Below are 14276 nucleotides of genomic sequence, written 5' to 3' on the forward strand. Positions count from 1 at the left end.
CCAGTGTTCTTGCCTGGAGAATCCCAGGGACGGGGGACCCTGGTGGGCTGCTGTCTATGGGGTCGCACAGAGTCGGACACGACTGAAGTGACTTAGCAGCAGCATTCAGTGCTGTAAAAAAAAAAAAAAATTGGAAAATTGTTTCAGATTAAAGGAAGAAGACTACAGAAACAAGACAAATACAATGTATAATCCTTGAGTGGACCCTGGATAAAAACAAAAAAATATAAAAGGTGTCAGACAATTGGAAAATTTCACTATGAATTGTATAATAAATAATATTGTATAAAATTCAAATTCCCCAAGTGTGATAAGTGTACTGCTTGTTCTTAGATGTAGTATTTCAAAGTAAAGTATCATGGTGTCTGCAACTACCCTCAAATGGTTCAGAAAAAAGATCAACAGAAAGTAAACACGGCAAAATATTGCTGCTGCTGCTGCTGCTGCTGCTAAGTTGCTTCAGTCTGTCCGACTCTGTGCGACCCCATAGACAGCAGCCCACCAGGCTCCCCTGTCCCTGGGATTCTCCAGGCAAGAACACTGGAGTGGGTTGCCATTTCCTTCTCCAAAGCATGAAAGGGAAAAGGGAAAGTGAAGTCACTCAGTCATGTCCGACTCTTAGCAATGCCATGGACTGCAGCCTACCAGGCTCCTCTGTCCATGGGATTTTCCAGGCAAGAGTACTGGAATGGGGTGCCATTGCTTTCTTGGGCAAAATATTGACAACTGTTGAATCTAGATTAGTACTATAAATTAGAATATAATGCAAGCTATAAATATAATTTTAAATATTTCATCAGCTACATTAAAAACAAAAAATAAAGATAATATTAATAATTTAAGTTTTAATAATATTTTAATTCATATATTCAATTAGCATTTAAAATATACTCAACTATTAATGAGTGTTTACATTTTTTTCCATACAAAGGCTTAAAAATCCAGTATTCATTCAACAACTATAGAACACCTCAACTCTTACTAATCACATTTCATCGCACAAGTCACACAGTGGATGCTGGTACCACTAAATTAGCACAAGATGGATGAAGGGGTATATGTGTGTTTATTGTTCTATACTTGCAGTTTTCTGTAGGTTTGGAATGTTTCAAGATAAAAAGTTTGAGGAGAAAGAAATAGATATTTCTAGGAAATATAAAATAAAAACAATTTAAAATAGCACAGACAATTTCCAGGAGGATACAGAAGAAACTGTTAACAATGGTCAGCTCTGGACAGAAAACGTGGAGTGATTACAAGATGAAAGAGGGATGATGTTTCTTGTACTCTTTCTACCGCTTTGTACAAGATTGTCACCAAACCTAATACAACTTAAAATTATTCTAAAAGTACTATCTGCTTTATCTTTTTATCCAAAACCAGATACTTAACATTGTAAGCTCTGAAAATCCCCAATTAAGACTAAGGGCTCCACCTACAGCGCCCGATTTCCGAAAAATTCCTTGATACAGGAAAGGAGTGTGGGTCCCATCTAAAATATAGTGATTACGTTTAGAAATTTCTTCTGGTGATGCTTCCATCTTTATTTATTAAGTCATTTTAATCTTCCTGTTTGCGTATTATTAAATAATTTTTGACAAATTTTATCAAGAATGTAAACTCCATTTCTGAATTGCTGAAAACAAGAACAAATTCTGAAGTCTACGGTGATGGGCGAAGGCTGTAATTCACAGCGGCGCCGGATGTTGCGAGCAAGTTCATTACAGATTTATATCTGTTTTACTTAAGCCTCCTTCCATCTTGCAGCGGAGCGGGGTCTCTTGGGTTACATCAGTCCAACTGAACGGTTGGCACTTTCAAAGCTGAGTTACATGCGATTGCCTTCTGCTCCTATTTCATGAGGGATTCTGAACTGAGGCTGCGCTGGAAGGTTTCTTGATTCCTTTGGTAATTGCATCATTCCCTGGCCTTTTCTCGACATAACAAGAAGTGAAGTAACTGCCCAGATAATAACAGTTTGAAAAATAGGAGGCAATGGAAGCACAGTGCAAAACGGTTTACTTGGACCCGAGTGTACAGGCCCGGGTTCTTCACTAAGCAAGACATCCGCAGCCGTCCTAGCTTCGTTAATCTGACTCCCCAATAAATAAAACAGTCGCGTCCTAAAAGGCCACGAAGCCCTTCATCGTCCACGTTTACCCCGCATGTGCTCTGTGCCAAGGTCGTGTGCAGGGTCGCACCGAGCTCTATACCGGGAAACGCTCTCCGCCCGCGGCAATCAAATGTTCCATTTCGTAAAAAATGTAGTGGGATTTTAACAACTGCGTGAGAAGGAAAGACAGAAAGACATATACCTAAAGAGATTAGATTTAGAAGGAGGAGCTAAATGACTTCGAAAATAATAAAGCAAATACAAGGTTCTGGACAGTTCTTTTAACATTGTCCAGGTATAGATATTTACAAGTCATGTAATTGGAATACAATCCCAGGACGTCTTTTGCAGCGTGGCAGTCCGAAGAGGATTCGATTTGGAGTCTCCAGCCTTGGGAGCCGTCGCGGAGCTAGCCTAAGAGCGCTGAGAGTTTGCTGTAGTTTCAGAATCTGAAATCCGAAACAAGAAAGAAGTAGGCAGGGTTTAAAGTCAACAATCTTTCCCGCCATTGGTCCGGTTTACGTAGAGACTTTTAAAGAACCAAATACGCCAGGAGTGAAAACAAAGTCAAGTTCCCTGGTGGTCTAGTGGTTAGGATTCGGCGCTCTCACCGCCGCGGCCCGGGTTCGATTCCCGGTCAGGGAAGCATGTGTTTTCTTACTTGCAGTCGAGTTACTGAATTTTTTTTTCTCCCCGTTATTGCTATTTCGAGTTACTGATTTCTCTCCCACTATAGTTGTTACCGATTTTTTTTCCACTATAAAAATTCAATCCGTTTCTTTTTTTATATTACTAAACCTAAGACTTAAAATACACCATACCTTTTAACAGATAATTGCAATCAAACAACAAAGTGATCTCTGATTCTAAAATACTCTAAAGACAACTTAAGCCACTTATAAAATTGCATTTTCCAGCTTTGGAAGATAATTTGGATGTGTATACAAACATTAATTCATTGAGCCTTGTTCATTTGGAGTTTCCTTTGACTAAGAAGAGGAGGAAAATAATTTTAGGAGGGATTCTCTCTATTATACATCATACTAAGAGTCACGTTTCATATATTTGGATTATGTGTTTTGTAGATTGCATATAGTTGAACTGTTCTTATCCTGTTCTCCTTTAAGATCTTTTTTGAGGGATGTTGTTGGTTAATTACCAAGTAATTGTTTTATATTTCCTCTTACCACTCTTCTACCTAATCATTATGGTTAATTATTTTACCTGTTTTATTTTAACTTTTCTCAAAGACATTCACACAAATATGACAAATTCTTTGCCTATAGATTTATCATATAGGCAAAGAAAGACTCTTGGGGTTCCACAAAAGAAAATATGGAAACGCTGGCATCAAAAAGAAGATAAAATGGTGCTATTAATATATAGACATTACATTTTTTTAATCTAGAAATTTCAAAATCATTCTAACCTTTGCTATTTTTTAAGCTACTGTGTTTTGTTTTTTTTTTAACCATTTCATGTTAAGCCTGAAATTTCACAGTAGCATAGAAATAAACTAAGAGCTTGATTACAGCTCCTATGGCTTTGTCTTCAGTCCAGTTCAGTTCAGTCGCTCAGTCGTGTCTGACTCTTTGCTACCCCATGAATCGCAGCACGCCAGGCCTCCCTGTCCATCACCAACTCCAGGAGGTTACCCAAACTCACGTCCATCGAGTCAGGGATGCCATCCAGCCATCTCAGCCTCTGTCGTCCCCTTCTCCTCCTGCCCCCAATCCCTCCCAGCATCAGAGTCTTTTCCAATGAGTCAACTCTTCGCATGAGGTGGCCAAAGTACTGGAGTTTCATAGCTTTGTCTTACTTACCTTTAATCTGTGCTGAGACTGGTTTGGAAGATGAAAATGTTTGGCCCAGGGGTTGGAAAAAGCAGAAGGGTTTAAGGAGTGTTTCATGAAGGATTTAAGACACAAATATATTTGTTATTATTGTTGACATTAACAACAACAACAACAAAGGCACCGTTTCTCAACAGTTTGCTGTGTGGTGTGGCTCAGTGGTAAAGAATCCAGCTTCCAATGCAGAAGACACAGGTTCCACCCCTGGGCAGGGAAGATCGCCTGGACAAGGAAATGGCAACCCACTCCAGTATTCTTGCCTGGGAAATCTCATGGATAGAGGAGCCTGGCGGCCTACAGTCCATGGGGTCGCAAAAGAGTGGGACAGGACTTAGTGACTAAACAACAACAAAGGTACTTCAAATAATTGAAGTACGTGGTGAGGAAAGGGAGAAGGAAGTGGATACAAGAATGAAAATAGAACTGAACACTGGTTAACCAAATAACCTAGAGGATCTGGAAAGCCTGAGAAAGGGAGCGTTTAACCTTAGGAGCTCCAAAGCCTGGCATCTACACCAAGGGTGGCTGCACCAGGCTGGCCATAGAAGGGCACCTGTGCCAGGGAACAGTGCAGGTCCAGGTCAGGCAGGTTAGTGTAACCACATTATGGAGGACCTGAAGACAAGCTGCTGCTGCTGCTGCTGCTGCTATGTCGCTTCAGTTGTGTCCGACTCTGTGCGACCCCATAGACGGCAGCCCACCAGGTTCCCTGATCCCAGGGATTCTCTAGGCAAGAACACTGGAGTGGGTTGCCATTTCCTTCTCCAATGCATGAAAGGGAAAAGTGAAAGTGAAGTCACTCAGTCGTGCCTGACTCTTAGCGACCCCATGGACTGCAGCCTACCAGGCTCCTCCACCCATGGGATTTTCCAGGCAAGAGTACTGGAGTGGGTTGAAGACAAGCTACAGAGTCACAAAGGGAATGCAACAAGCCTAGGTATTCGACAGGACAGAAAAGCTTAAGAATAATAGGGAGGAAGCAGTAATGGCTCTGGAAGTTGTGTTCTGTGTGGTTAGTAAAGTTGGAGTGGCCTGAAATGTGATTAGGAGGTTGAGGTGGGGAAACAGACTCAGAAAAGAAGTAAGTCCACTTTGATCCCAATAGAGGCAGCACAGCTAAATGGTGGTTGGAAAAACAGGAAGGCACTTAGGAAGGTAAGGGATTTTGGAGCTATTAGCTTAGAAGTTTGACAAGATGTGGGCTCTCTTTCAAAAAGAGAATCTATAAAAAGGACAGAAAACCAAGGAATGAACCAAGTGAAAATATATTATAGGAGAATGGGAAGAAGTAGAATACTATGAAGGAAACACCAAAGGGGCAGTAAGAGAGTTTATAAGCAGATCAAAGAAATTTAAGAAGGAAGTAGCAATGAAGAGAATAGGATATTGCAGAAAGGTTGGAAATGTTGAGGAGAATTATCAAGGAAATTAAGCAAAGACCCGTGGTAAGACATGGCTTTTGGGTGCTGCATAGATCAATGGAAGCCAGACCACAGGAAGTAAGTCTATTTAGGAGGCCATAGCTTTAAATGGGGCTTTCCAGGTGACACAAGTCGTAAAGAACCTGCCTGGCAATGTGGAAACTAAGAGACACAAGTGCGATCCCTGGGTTGGGAAGATCCTTTGGAGAAGGGCAGGGCAATCCACTCCATTATTCTTGCCTGGAGAATCCCAAGGACAGAGGAACCTGGTGAGCTACAGTCCATAGGGTCGCAAAAAGTCGGACACGACTGAAGCCACTAGCACACACATGCAATACATGCTGAAGGTCTGAACTAGTGTTAGAAAGAGACAGCAAACCTATCAACAACTAGATGTCACAGAAGAGCAAATACTGAGAAGACAGAGAGGTCTTAGGAAAGCACAGAAAGCACTCCTGTTCAGGAGCCAGAGACTGAATTAATCTTGTCTGTCAATAGCAGCTGAGTTATCTTGATTATTCCCTGGTGGCTCAGATGGTAAAGCATCTGCCTCCAATGAAGGATCCCCAGGTTCGATCCCTGGGTTGGGAAGATCCCCTGGAAAAGGAAATGGCAACCCACTCAAGTATTCTTGTCTGGAAAATTCCATGGACGGAGGAACCTGGTGGGCTACAGCCCATGGGGTTGCAAAGAGTTGGACACGACTGAGCGACTTCACTCACTCACTCACTCTACCTTGGGAGAGTGACTCAGCTTCTCTGAGCCTCTGGATCTTTACCTGCACAATGGAGTTGCTACTAGCTCCCATGCACACTTCACAGAGTTGTTGTCATCCATTCATTCATTGGTTTAGCAAGCACTTACGAAATTTTCACTCCCTGTCAGTCACTGATCTAGGCATAGATAAGAAAGGGCAGTAAGACTGTCTAACACAGTTGAGTAGGAATCAAAGGAGAAAGTGACTAAGGTTTTGATATGGCCTATGAAAGGGTGCTGATTCGGATCGAGGCACAGCAGGAAGTCAAGTTGCCTTTGGGTTTGGACTAAAGAGAAGTCTTCAAGTGAAGCTGTCCTGAACGTAGGTTGACATTTTTTTGACTAATGATAGATTCAGAGGAGACTCAGCTTTGAAGTGAGAACGGAACACTCAAGAATGGAGATGCACACCAAGAGACTGAATGCAGCAAAAAAGAAGAGCTGAGGTTTGCAGGACTAACTAGGGGAGAATAAAGAGGAAATTCTGAAGGAGCAGAGTCAGGATAAGTTAGGATCAAGGAAGTCAAAGAAGAAAGACCCTGGAGATTGTAGGGTAGTCACTGATAGCAACAGCACATTTCTCTTGCTTGGTTTATTTTTTAATGGAATTTTATTTTCTTTGATTATGGTTAGAATCATTTTAATTGCATTTTATCTATTTTATTGCTATTTTTGTCAGTTTTTATACATGATATTGTGATTTAGACACAAAAATATCACATATTTACAATAGCCAGGATACGGAAGCAGCCTAGATGTTCAGTGACAGATGAATGGATAAAGAAGATGCAGTACTTATATACAATGGGATATTACTCAGCCATAAAAAGGAAAAATTGTCAGTCAGTTGTAGTGAGGTGGATGAACCTGAAGCCTCGTATACAGAGTGAAGTAAGTCAGAAAGAGTAAAACAAGTATCGGATATTAACACATATATATGGATCTGGAAAAATGATACTGATGAACCTAGTAGAGAAAAGACTTGTGGACACAGCAGGGGAAAGTGAGGGTGGCGAGAACTGAGAAAGTAGCATCGACATATATATACTGCCAGGTGTAAAATAGTGGAAAGTTGCCGTATTAATACAAGGAGCATGCTTGGTGCTCTGTGATGAACTTGAGGGATGGGATGTAGGGAGGGAAGGGAGGCTCAGGAGGAAGGGGATACATATATAATTATGACTGATTCACACTGTCATATGCCAGAAATCAACACAACATTGTAAAGCAATTTTCCACCAATTAAAAAATAAAAAACACACAACCTACACAGAGCACAACGTTGCTGCTTTGCAGAGATGGTTTACTCCATTTCTTGCTTTTTGAAGAGTGGGGAAAAGCTGAAGGACTGTCTGCAGAAATACTCCACATATGAAGAGGTTTCTTAAGGGTAAAGGAATAGAAATTAGTTAATGTGCACAAAACATAGCAAGGGTTATTTGCTGTATACCAAAAGATGTATTTCTGTCAAATTGCTTTCTTTAAATAATCATCATTCACCCAAAGATGGACCTTGGCTCAGGCTGACAAATTCTAAAATTATAAGGATGTCTGAAAGTAACCAAGGGTGCGGGGGCAGGGCTGGGGGACTTCCAACAGCATCTAGTACAGTGCCTGACATATGGTTGGTGGTAAATGAATGAATTAACTGATCAGTTGAGCCAAGTAGGTTGCAGGATCTTCACTTAAAACCTAACCCCTTATAATACGTTTTTTATGAATCACACCTTTATATTTTCACTGAGAGCAGAAAGTAGAAAAAGAATTCAACTGCATCATCCTGAATAATGGCTATTGCTACTAGGTTCTTTCAGATGATTTCTAAATTATTTCTATGAATTTCTATGACATATTTAACACAATAGTGTGTTTAATAATTTGCTATTAAGTTATGTGTAAGTTATGGTTTTGAATGCTGAACTAAGCACTTTATCCACAATATTAGAATCAATTCTCATAATAATCCTTGGTTTGTAGTTTAGGAAATTTAGAAAGTTTGTAACTTAAAGTCCACAATTATGTCAGGCAACCAGGATTCCAACCTGGACTTGCCCAGCCTAAGTTGTGTATTCTTTAAGATTCTCTAGTGACAACCAATTTTCTGGTCATACTACGGAGTGTTCTTTGGAGCAGTCTTTACAAATAGGGTGGTTCATGGGGGTGTTCCATAGAAAGAAAAAGAAAGTATTTAAGGTTCTCTTTCAAATGTACAATTGAACTCTACATATTACAACTTTAGTTAGAGTCAACTCTAGCAGCTGCTTACTGGAAGCTACCAAATTCCCTAAAAACTTGGGGAAATCTTATCAAGAAATAAGTTTAATAGAAAACACAGCATACTTGCAATTTTTGAATAAACATGTTGATTTGTGAAAGTGCTTTTTTCTTCAGTTTAATTTTTATTTAATTAAAACTAATCTTTGCCACATCTCCATGTAAATCACTATTATTGACTTAAATAAAAATGGTTCTTTTTTTTTTTTTTCATTTTCCTCCTTTAATGAGTAGGCTATATAAAAAAATGTTTTTACATTAGTTACATAAAACAAAAACAATTTGTTTCAACTATGGACACACTTGATCAATTATTTTTTCTGCTCATTACATTCTCTCAATTTTTATAATATATAACAATAATATATAGTACTTCCAATAATTTTCTATTGTTCTGTGTAAGTTATGACTTTGTAAATTCCTTGAAGTCAGAGTTCATAAAACATACTTGTCTTCTAAAATGATAATCACAGAATTGTGCTTCAAATTATTGTTGTTTTCTTGGTCTTGATAATTAGTTAGATCCCTGAAGGCAATGAAGTGATAGAAAGTCAGGCACTTCATGAGGACAGGCTCTATGTCATCAGTTCAGTTCAGTTGCTCAGTCGTGTCCGACTCTTTGCGACCCCATGAACTGCAGGACGCAAGGCTTCCCTGTCCATCAACAACTCCCAGAGCCTACTCAAACTCACGTCCATTGAGTAGGTAATGCCATCCAACCATCTCATCCTCTGTCATCCACTTTTCCTCCCGCCTTCCACCTTAAGCAGCATCAGGGTCTTTTCCAATGAATCGCTTCTTCGCATCAGGTGGCCGAAGTACTGGAGTTTCAGCTTCAGCATCAGTCCTTCCAGTGTATATTCAGGACTGATTTCCTTTAAAACTGACTGATTGGATCTCCTTGCTGTCCAAGGGACTCTCAAGAGTCTTCTCCAACACCACAGTTCAAAAGCATCAGCTTTTTGAACTTCTTGAACTTCGGCACTCAGCTTTCTTTATAGTCCAACTCTCACATCCATACATGACTACTGGAAAAACCATAGCTTTGACTAGATGGACCTTTGTTGACAAAGTAATGTCTCTGCTTCGTAATATGCTCTCTAGGTTGGTCATAGATTTTCTTCCAAGGAGCAAGTGTCTTTTAATTTCATGGCTGCAGTCACCATCTGCAGTGATTTTGGAGCCCAAGAAAATAAAGTCTGGCACTGTTTCCATTGTCTCCCCATCTATTTGCCATGAAGTGATGGGACCAGATGCCATGATCTTAGTTTTCTGAATTTTGAGTTTAAAGCCAATTTTTTCACTCTCCTCTTTCACTTTCATCAAGAGGCTCTTCAGTTCTTCTTCGCCTTCTGCCATAAGGGTGGTGTCATCTGCATCTCTGAGGTTACTATTTCTCCAAGCAATCTTGATTCCAGCTTGTGCTTCTTCCAGCCCAGCATTTCTCATGATGTACTCTGCATAGAAGTTAAATAAGCAGGGTGACAATATACAGCCTCGACGTACTCCTTTTCCTATTTGGAACCAGTCTGTTGTTCCATGACCAGTTCTAACTGTTGCTTCCTGACCTGTATACAAATTTCTTAAGAGGCAGGTCAGGTGGTCTGGTATTCCCATCTCTTTCAGAATTTTCCACCATTTGTTGTGATCCACACAGTCAAAGGCTTTGGCATAGTCAATAAAGCAAAAATAGATGCTTTTCTGGAACTCTCTTGCTTTTTCCATGATCCAGCAAATGTTGGCAATTTGATCTCTGGCTCCTCTGCCTTTTCTAAATCCAGCTTGAATATCTGGAAGTTCATGGTTCACATACTGATGAAGCCTGGCTTGGAGAATTTTGAGCACTACTTTGCTAGCATGTGAGATGAGTGCAATTGTGCAGTGGTTTGAACATTCTTTGGCATTGCCTTTTTTTGGGATCGGAATGAAAACTGATCTTTTCCAGTCCTGTGGCCACTGCTGAGTTTTCCAGATTTGCTGGCATATTGAATGAAACACTTTCACAGCATCATCTTTTAGGATTTGAAATAGCTCAACTGGAATTCCATCACCTCCACTAGCTTTGTTCATAGTGATGCTTCCTAAGGCCCACTTGACTTTGCATTCAAGGATGTCTGGCTCTAGGCGAGTGATCACACCACCATGGTTATCTGGGCTGTGAAGATCTTTTTTATATAGTTCTTCTGTGTATTCTTGCCACCTCTTCTTAGTATCTTCTGCTTCTGTTAGGTCCATACCATTTCTGTCCTTTACCTAGCCCATCTTTGCATGAAATGTTACCTTGGTATCTCTAATTTTCTTGAAGAGATCTCTAGTCTTTCCCATAGTGTTGTTTTCCTCTATTTTTTTGCACTGATCACTGAGGAAGGCTTTCTTATCTCTCCTTGCTATTCTTTGGAACTCTGCATTCAGATGCTTATATTTTTCCTTTTCTCCTTTGCCTTTAGCTTCTCTTCTTTTCTCAAGTATTTGTAAGGCCTCCTCAGACAGCCATTTTGCCTTTTTGCATTTCTTTTTCTTGGGGATGGTCTTGATCACTGCCTCTTGTACAATGTCACAAACCTTCATCCATAGTTCTTCAGGCACTCTATCAGATCTAATGCCTTGAATCTATTTGTCATTTCCACTGTATAATTGTTAAGGGATTTGATTTAGGCCATATCTGAATGGTCTAGTGGTTTTCCGTGCTTTATTCAACTTAAGTCTGAATTTGGCAATAAGGATTTCATGATATGAGCCACAGTCAGCTTCTGGTATTGTCTTTGCTGACTGTATTGAGCTTCTCCATCTTTGGTTGCAAAGAATATAATCAATCTGATTTCAGTATTGACCATCTGGTATATGTGTAGTGTCCATGTGTAGTCTTCTCCTCTGTTGTTGGAAGAGGGTGTTTGCTATGACCAGTGCATTCTCTTAGCAAAACTCTATTAGCCTTTGCCCTGCTTCGTTTTGTACTCCGAGGCCAAATTTGCCTGTTATTCGAGGTATCTCTTGACTTCCTACTTTCGCATTCCAGTTCCCTACAACGAAGAGGACATCTTTTTTGGGTATTAGTTCTAGAAGGTTTTGTAGGTCTTCACAGAACTGTTCAACTTCAGCTTCTTCAGCATTACTGGTTGGGGCATAGACTTGGATTATCATAGTCATCTTTGTATCCTCTAAACAGTGACAGTACTTGGCACATAGCAGCAATTAAAATGATTCTTGAGTGGATAAATTAAAGAATGAGGCACAAAATCAGAACTGGCACTTTTCAGAAGAAACATGGGTCATCAATAAACATTTGAAAAAAGGATGGACTTCTTGTGTCATCAAGAAATGCAAATTAAAACAAAAGAGATTCAGTTTATACCCATAAAGTATAAAAACTGGAGGAAAACCTAACAATATTAAGCGCTTTTAAAGACGCTGAACTGAAATGTGTATACACTAGTGGTAGGAATATAAATTGGTGCAATAAAATAAGTGAAAAATAATTTATTATCTAGTAAATTTGGAGGTTCTCATACCTAGCAATTCAAACTCCTGGGAGAAATCTTCATGTGAGCACCAGAGGATACATACTAGAATGTTCACAGTAGCACCATCATAATAGACCCAAACTGGAAGCAAGTTAAATATCCATCAAGAGTAGAAGAACTAGTTATGCAGCAGCATGGATGAGAGAGGAATTTGGGGGAGAATGGATACATGTATATGATGGCTGAATTCCTTTGGCATAAATACCTGAAACTATCACAACATTGTTCATCGGCTATGCTCCAACAGAAACTGTATTTTATTATTTTACTAATTTTGTTAATTAATTCTGTTAATTAACAATTGTTAATTGTTAATTTTGTTAATAATGTTTTATTAATTATTGTTAATTTTATTGTATTAACAACATTGTTAATCGCTATACTCCAGTAGAAAATAAAAAGGTAAAAAAAAAAGAGTACAACCTCTAGATATATTGTGGTATAGTCATTGTGAAATACTACAGAGTAGTGAAAACAAATGAGTCACAGCCTTTCTTATCAACATGATGAATTGCAGAAAAATACTGTATAATTCCAAACCCAAATCCAATACAGAATGATATCATTTCATATGATGTTTTAAATGCTAAATGCAAACTATTGCTTAATGATATGTATATACATGTGTGCTTAGTCATCCAGTTGAGTCCGACTCTTCCTGACCCCATGGCCTGTAGCCCAGCAGGCTCCTCTGTCCATGGGATTTCCCAGGCAGAAATACTAGAGGGGGTGCCATTTCCTTTTCCTGGAGATCTTCCCCACCCAGGGTTCGAACCCAGGTCTCCTGCTTTGCAGCAGACTCTTTACCATCTGGGCCATCAGGGAAGCCACACTGATAGGTACATGGACGGTAAACTATACATAAAAACAAGGTAGTGGGTATGCCTGGTTAATGGAGAAAACAGAGAAAGGATAAAGTGAGAGGTGCACAGGCACACAGGAGTCTTTCTAAGCACTGGCAGTGCTGATCTGGGTGGTGAGTACACAAGTATTAGTTTTTATTTGATTATTTATAACATACATATGTTACACTTTTTTTCTGTCAGTTCAATATCTAATTAAAATAAAAAGGAATGGATGATAATATTAGAATAAAGTCTTTGGGATAATGATATGAAAGCAATTATTTATTTGACCAAAAATTCCACTCCTCTCTGCTGCTATAGTTTTAATGGGTTTTTTTGGTCAAGTATTAACAGAAAGTTCCGGGAAGATTGAAAATTATAAATGTGAAAATAAACCACAAGGTGGCGCCCTAGACTCATGTGTTTCATTCAGACACATTTAATCCAAGTAACTGTCTAGTCAAGGCTATGGTTTTTCCTGTGGTCATGTATGGATGTGAGAGTTGGACTGCGAAGAAAGCTGAGCGCCGAAGAATTGATGCTTTTGAACTGTGGTGTTGGATAAGACTCTTGAGAGTCCCTTGGACTGCAAGGAGATCCAACCAGTCCATTCTGAAGGAGATCAGCCCTGGGATTTCTTTGGAAGGAATGATGCTAAAGCTGAAACTCCAGTACTTTGGCCACCTCATGCGAAGAGTTGACTCATTGGAAAAGACTCTGATGCTGGGAGATATTGGGGGCAGGAGGAGAAGGAGATGACAGAGGATGAGATGGCTGGATGGCATCACCGAGCTGATGGACATGAGTTTGAGTGAACTCCGGGGTGGTGGACAGGGAGGCCTGGCGTGCTACGGTTCATGGGGTCGCAAAGAGTCGGATACAACTGAGCAACTGAACTGAATTGAACCCATACTTGGCTCAGGTGGTAAAGAATCTGCCTGCATTGTGGGAGGAGCCTGGTAGCTATAGTCCATGAGGTCGCAAAAGAGTCGGACACAAAAGTTGGACATGACTGAGCAGCTAGCGCACACACACACACACACCCCATAGTTACTTTGGGAATGTTCAGTTCAACTGCTTAGTCGTGTCCGACTCTTTGCGACCCTGTGGACTGCAGCATGCCAGGCATCCCTGTCCATCACCAACTCCCAGAGTTTAGTCAAACTCATGTCCATTGAGTCAGTGATGCCATCCAACCATCTCATCCTCTGTCATCCCCTTCTTCTTCCACCTTCAATCTTTCCCAGCATCAGGGTCTTTTCAAATGAGTCAGCTCTTCACATCAGCTGACCAAAGTATTGGAGTTTCAGCTTCAACATCAGTCCTTCCAATGAACACCCAGGACTGATTTCCTTTACGATGGACTGGTTTGATCTCCTTGCAGTCCGAGGGACTCTCAAGAGTCTTCTCCAGCACCACAGTTCAAAAGCATCAATTCTTCGGTGCTCAGCTTTCTTTATAGTCCAACTCTCACATCCATACATGACCACAGG

The 14276-nt window shown here is 40.2% G+C and overlaps 1 non-coding gene across 1 annotated transcript; it reads left to right on the plus strand.

Annotated features, from left to right (window-relative positions):
• The first annotated feature begins 2686 nt into the window (after nt 1-2686).
• Nucleotides 2687-2758, plus strand: TRNAE-CUC. The gene has a single exon. It is a non-coding gene; the product is annotated as a tRNA-Glu (tRNA).
• Nucleotides 2759-14276: the final 11518 nt, after the last annotated feature.

Source organism: Bison bison, unplaced genomic scaffold (genome assembly GCF_000754665.1).
Source record: "Bison bison bison isolate TAMUID 2011002044 unplaced genomic scaffold, Bison_UMD1.0 scf7180017864473, whole genome shotgun sequence".
NCBI classification, from domain to species: Eukaryota; Metazoa; Chordata; class Mammalia; order Artiodactyla; family Bovidae; genus Bison; species Bison bison.